The following is a 6,474-nucleotide window of genomic DNA, read 5'->3' on the forward strand; positions in this document are numbered from 1 at the left end:
CAACCTTTCATACCAAGTGACATGTACATTGGATGATTGTGCATTCCGAATTAATTGGCCAAGTGGCATTCAAAACAAATGTATATTATTTAAATAGATTGAACTTGTAGTTATTCTTTCATGTGGATGTGTAATTTTTTTTACTTCTAGTACTTATAATTATTTAAAAATGAAATGTAAATGTGCTCGTTAAGGAATATAATCTTTTTTTTTCTATAAGTTATTGTACATGTTATTGCTTGCTTAGTAAAACTTTTGGTTAGTTCTTTGGATCCCTTGGCTAGGTGTTACATAATGCGCCCCCTTACTTTACATCAAGTTTATTATTATGGTTAGGGTTAGGGTTCAAGCATCAAGCATAAGATTTACACTAATAGTTTTGAATTAAGGTAAAATATTTAGGATTAACTATAATCCCAATTTTAACCAAAACTCTAATCATAACCCTTACTATCATACTAACCATAATCTTAATTTGCTAAAACCTACACCATGATATAAATAATTAAATAAGTATCCTAAGAACCAAGTACTAAGTATAAATGTCAAACCATAATCCTAACCTAAAATGATAAACTATTATCCTAAATGCTTAACCCCTATCTTAAACATTAATATTCCTAATCCTAACCCTATCCCTAAATCCTAACCCTTATACAATATCTAACATTTATTAAAACCTTAACCCTAATCCTAAAAGATTTACATAAATATAAAGTATTAAATACTAAATATTAGATCCATACCTAAGCAATAACCCTAAGTTATAGTGAATGATAATTTGAAATGAAAAAATCTAAACTCTTCAAATACTAAACTATAGTTGTCAATGATATTATAATCTCATCCCTAATTATAAATGCAAAAATTGTACTTTAAATGGTAAAACATGTGCCTAATATAGAATATTAAACCTTGACATTAAGTTTTAAATTCTAATCTCAAGTCTAACCCTTATCCTAAACCTTTATCCTAAAAATAATCATAAATGCTAAGCCCTTCTCCTAATTCTAAATAAAAATATTAAGCTTGAATGTTAAACCCTAATCTTGACCTTAACTATGATTTACATATAAGGTTAGGGTTTAACATTTAACATTTGAGATTAGGATTTAACATTTAATATTTAACATTTAACAATTAAGATTTAAATTACTAAAGAAGATAAATTATAACTTTAAGTATTATGATTAGAATTATTATTATTATGGCTAGGGATAGGGTTCATGTATTAGAATTAGGATCTAGATTTATAGTTTGCATTAGCAGATAATATTTAGGATGAACTATAATCATAAAATTTTTTTTAAAAAAAATCATAATTCTATCTCTAAGCTTTCATTCTAATTGTAACATTAACTCTCATCCTAACGCCATCTATTATATATCCTTTAAACAATAGCACCATAATAAATATCTAAAACCTAAATATAATTCTAACTAGAAAACTATAATCCTAGGTAAACCCTAACATTAGTCATAATCATTATAATAATCTTAAGCTTAGTTGTCATGAAAACCCTAACATAACAAAACTCTAAACCATAACCTTTCCATAATCTTAACTTTGTTTGATCCTGAGATGAACATATAATCCATAATGAGAATACAATCCCCCAGTTTAATATTTAACATTTAAGATTAGGATATAGTATTAGGATTTGTATTCAATTCTAGAATATAAATAGGATAAGTATTATAATTTAGTTTTTATAATTAAGGTGTATATTTAAGATATATGATTAAGGTTTATAATTAAAGTTTATAATTAAGGTTTATAATTAAGGTTTGTATCTAGCAACTCACTAAAACACCTTAAGAAAAATGATAATTTGTGAAGTTGCTTCCACCAACAAATCAGAATTAAGAAAACATATTTTATTTTAATCATTGAAACTACTAAGGCTAATGTTTGGATGAGCCAAGAGTAGTTCATAGCTGGAAGACAAGTAAGCATCCAAAAGCAATTATAAAAGATGTGATTAATATAATACAAATTTTTCTAATGGTAAAAAAAATTTGGTCATAATTAGAAAATGCAATTAATATAACACATTCCAACATAGAGATTTAGAGGGGAAAAAAAGTTCTATTAGGTCAAAATTAATAACAATTGTTAAATGATAAGTTAAGATTTCAATTACTCAAGAAGATAAATTATAAGTTTAAGTATTATGATTAGAATTAGGATTATGATAATAATTAGGATTATTATGGTTAGGGATAGGGTTCATGTATTAGAATTAGGATCTAGACTTATAGTTTGCATTAGTGGATAATATTTAGGATAAACTATAATCATAAATAAAATAAAAATCATAATTCTATCTCTAAGCTTTCATTCAAATTTTAACATTAACTCTCATCCTAATGTCATCTATTATATACCCTTTAAACAATAGCACCATAATAAATATTTGAAACCTAAATATAATTCCAACTAGAAAACTATAATCCTAGGTAAACCCAAACATTAGTCATAATCATTATAATAATCTTAAGATTAACCATCATGAAAACCCTAAACAAAACAAAATTCTAAACCATAACCTTGCCATAATCTTAACTTTGTTTGATCCTAAGATGGACATATAATCCATAATGAGAATACAATCCAATTGATCTATTCACTTGAATATAGAAAAGGGAAACAATTTTGATGAAAACAACCCTAGAAAAGACAATACATTAGAAATTGCATTCTTAGTCCCCCTACTAATTTCTTCATACTTTCCTTCCATAATCTTAATTATCCTCATTTTCATCTCATCTTATCTTTATATTTCTTAATGATTTTGTGCATTTCCTCACAAGTTTAGTAGGCCAAATAAATACATAAATAGTTTTGAATAAAAAATCTTATATAAGTATCAAAATATATTTTCCCTTTCTATAAGGTCAATTAGGGGTCTAGGATAGAAACATATAACTATAATATTTTTTTCAACAAGACTTTAAAAACTAAATAGAATAGAAATATAACTAGTCTAGCATTCAATATAAAATATTAGTAATAAAAAAATCACTACAATCTATTTCATAAAGTAATTCCATTTAGGATCTAGATCATAATCTAACAAAACAATGGTTAAACTATTGGGCACTTTCACATCCTTTTCCTTAATATCAAAAACATGTTCCCTTGAACTTGCATAGACAAAACAAGTTTGTATCTAACATTAAAACTAGATTTCTATAGTTGATTTATTAATATAGTCTTTTGGAGTATTATTTTATGATTAGACTTAAATTCAGTATAATGTTCAATTGGTCTTAACATTAAAGTTTACTTAAGTGTTTAACTTTATTTATTTAATCGATATGGTTTTAAAGATCTGCACATTTATATAATTGATATTTTAGATTTAGATTTTATTAAATAGTAATTTTGTCATTTTTATGTTGTTTAAACATATATGTAGATTATATTTGATGGACCTATTACCACCCCTTCGCCCTCCCCCACCCTCGCCTCCACCCCCTCCACCTCCATGACCACCTAGTCCTCCTCCACCACCCATCATAGATGATCTATGAGAGAGCATGAGGCATAACCTTAATGACCTCATGCTAGATATTTAGGCTATCATACGTGAGGCACACCGCCCTCCTCACCTACTATGCCTTGCAAATAGCATGCAAGGCATCATTCACTCCATACACCATCTAGATTGTGAGGTTGATTCATTTAGATTATGGAGACAAAACATGCATGCCTTCTATTCTGATGGCTTATCATATAGAGAGGTTCATAACGTCAAAATAGGTAAAGGAAATTTTAAGAGCTATTTTGTAAACCCTAAGACAGGTGAGGAGATTAAAGAGAGGAAGCCTCACATTTCTATTAGATGGTGCAGACATCCACGCATAGCAACACACTTTTGGGAGCGGTGGTGGATGGTATTTGACCATCCACCACACACTAATCACGAGGTGCCCATGTACTTCCTTAGGAAGCTATGGGCTGAGTTGAATTGGGTCTGAAACCCAACTATTTTGATATCAGATCACTTTAGGGAGTTGGTGGAGGGATGCCTCAGGATAGGTTTGGGGCAAAGCTGAGTGATAGAATGAGAAACTATAGGTGACCTCAGCCCCTTATACCTATTCTTGCACTTGTTGTACTAGCTCGACACCATCATTGAGCAATTTCATCTGATCTTACCTCTTTGAGTGCCCTTTCGAGAAATTTACTATAGTAGTGGATGTAGGTGACACATGCTCATCCACTTGGACATATTTGTACTAGCTATGGAGGCATATGTAGAGGCCCCAAGAGTGATGTTGATGTAGTGCAAGATGACCACTATGCTGAGGGTGTTGATTTTGATGATGACATATACATTGCCCACAATGATGGTAGTGATGAGATCAATGTGTCATCATTTGTTGACCTCATGCAGGGAGTGCCTAGAGATAGTCAAGAGTAGCAGGTAAAATTTTGATTAAAATTTAAATATAAAGTACATAATTATTTACTTTCTACATACATGTGTAATTGTATTAGCCATATTAATTTGGACTTTTGAAATAATAGAGGACAAATGATACTATTCCTCTTAGGAGGCAGTATAGTCTTTTTTAGAGACCTACAGATGTTGGCATCCCTCATATGGTATGCATTTTGAATTGCACTATAAAAATGTACATTTGAACTTAATTTTAATAACATGTGCTCATATTTTCTCTTTATTTGATTTTGTAGGGATTGTCTAGTGCTACACAGTTTGATGTTAGTAGAGGTCTTGATCTAGTTACCACTAATGCATAGCCTCAAATACCTATGGTATGAATGTTTGACTGAAGACAAAAAATTTGTACTATTTCTATGTATCTACATTGTTATTAACTTATAATCTAAACAATTTTGACTCATGTATATATTTTATGTGTTTTGATTTTACAAACAAGAGATGGATCATACTCATCCATATAGGCCTCGATATAGTTTATTTTCGACTCCATCTTTTGATCATCATGCTAGCGTACTTGCTAACACATCTATGATAGTGATGACTACTCAGGTATGATATATATACATGTTTTTATAGTGTATAGAAAATTTAGTGTACAAATTATGTACTTTGCAGTTTATGTACTTTGTAATTATTCATGTATATATAATTTTGACTCAACATTTATGTATCCATAATTTTATGACTATGTTGCATGAGTGTTGCTGAGAGTATGGGACTTAGCTAGATGGAGGTACCTACATCATCCTTTAAGGTCATTATTGTGATTTATGTACATACATAGTTCCTTAAATGCTCTTTATCACATTTTTAAAATGTGTGTATTGTAAATTATAGGTCCTCACCATTGCTGCATTTGGTAGCTTTCCCAGTGCACCTTCTCCCATCACACAGGATGATCCATCTACCTCATAAGGTGTCCCACATGATGAGACAACTCATATTACACAAGATGATCCATCTGTCTTGTTTGCATGGAGTAAAGAGGACATTCGATTAGATAGTTTAGGTCTTGGTGGCACCTTTAGATTGTGTTTTTATGACACATATTATTTATTTTGATACACTTTGTATTAGGACAATTAACTGTATTATATGTATTTTTTGACTTCATAGATCATGTTATGACATGTTAGACCATGTACTATTTTTTTACAACTTCTTATCATGCTAGTGTATGTAGTATATATTATTATGTTTCATCATGTTTTGAGCATTCAAACCATTTTCTTTATTGCGACATATTTTATTCATGAACATATGACACATTTTGTAAGTATAAATGCTACATGAACAAATAACTATTTATAGAGCATTAGTACTAATATCAAAAATATTATTGGATAAATATCACATCAAATTTATGCATTGAGATTCATACAAATAAATTTGACCTGCTACTATATATATTTTTCATCCTAAAAATTAAAATTTATAAAATTTAGGTGAAGAATGAAGTTTTTTTTATGAAATGATGGATGATACCCTTCCTTTCACACAGTTTCTCACCAAGGCTATGTACATATGTTCATACAATTATGTACCTAGGAAAGTCAAGTACCTAGATGGTTCCTTGTAACTTTGACTTAGGTTTTCTTACATCCCAAGTAATTAAATAACCAATTGAGGTAGTTTTAATGTGTCTTAATTGGTCCTAATATATTCTAAGATTTTTTAATGGGTCCTAGGGCCACTTACAATCCATTATGATGCCTTATGATACATTAGAATCATTAACATCCCATTTGTGTGTCCTATTATAGTTAATGTGTTCTAAGGGATCCTAATAGACCCTAAGATGTCTTAGGATAACTAAGAACCCATTATGACCCTTCATGATATATTAAGACCACAATTTAAAATCCAAGAGGAAACATTAAGACTAATTACAACCACTTAGGAACTATTATAATGCCTTTGGACATAGTAGTGTATCTAGGTTATAATTGGTTCTTATGAGTCCTAATGGCCCCTAATAGATTATAAGGGTTCCTAACAG

This window comes from Cupressus sempervirens, chromosome 6 (assembly GCF_028749045.1).
Source record: "Cupressus sempervirens isolate cs-2001-9-10 chromosome 6, ASM2874904v1, whole genome shotgun sequence".
Lineage (NCBI taxonomy): Eukaryota > Viridiplantae > Streptophyta > Pinopsida > Cupressales > Cupressaceae > Cupressus > Cupressus sempervirens.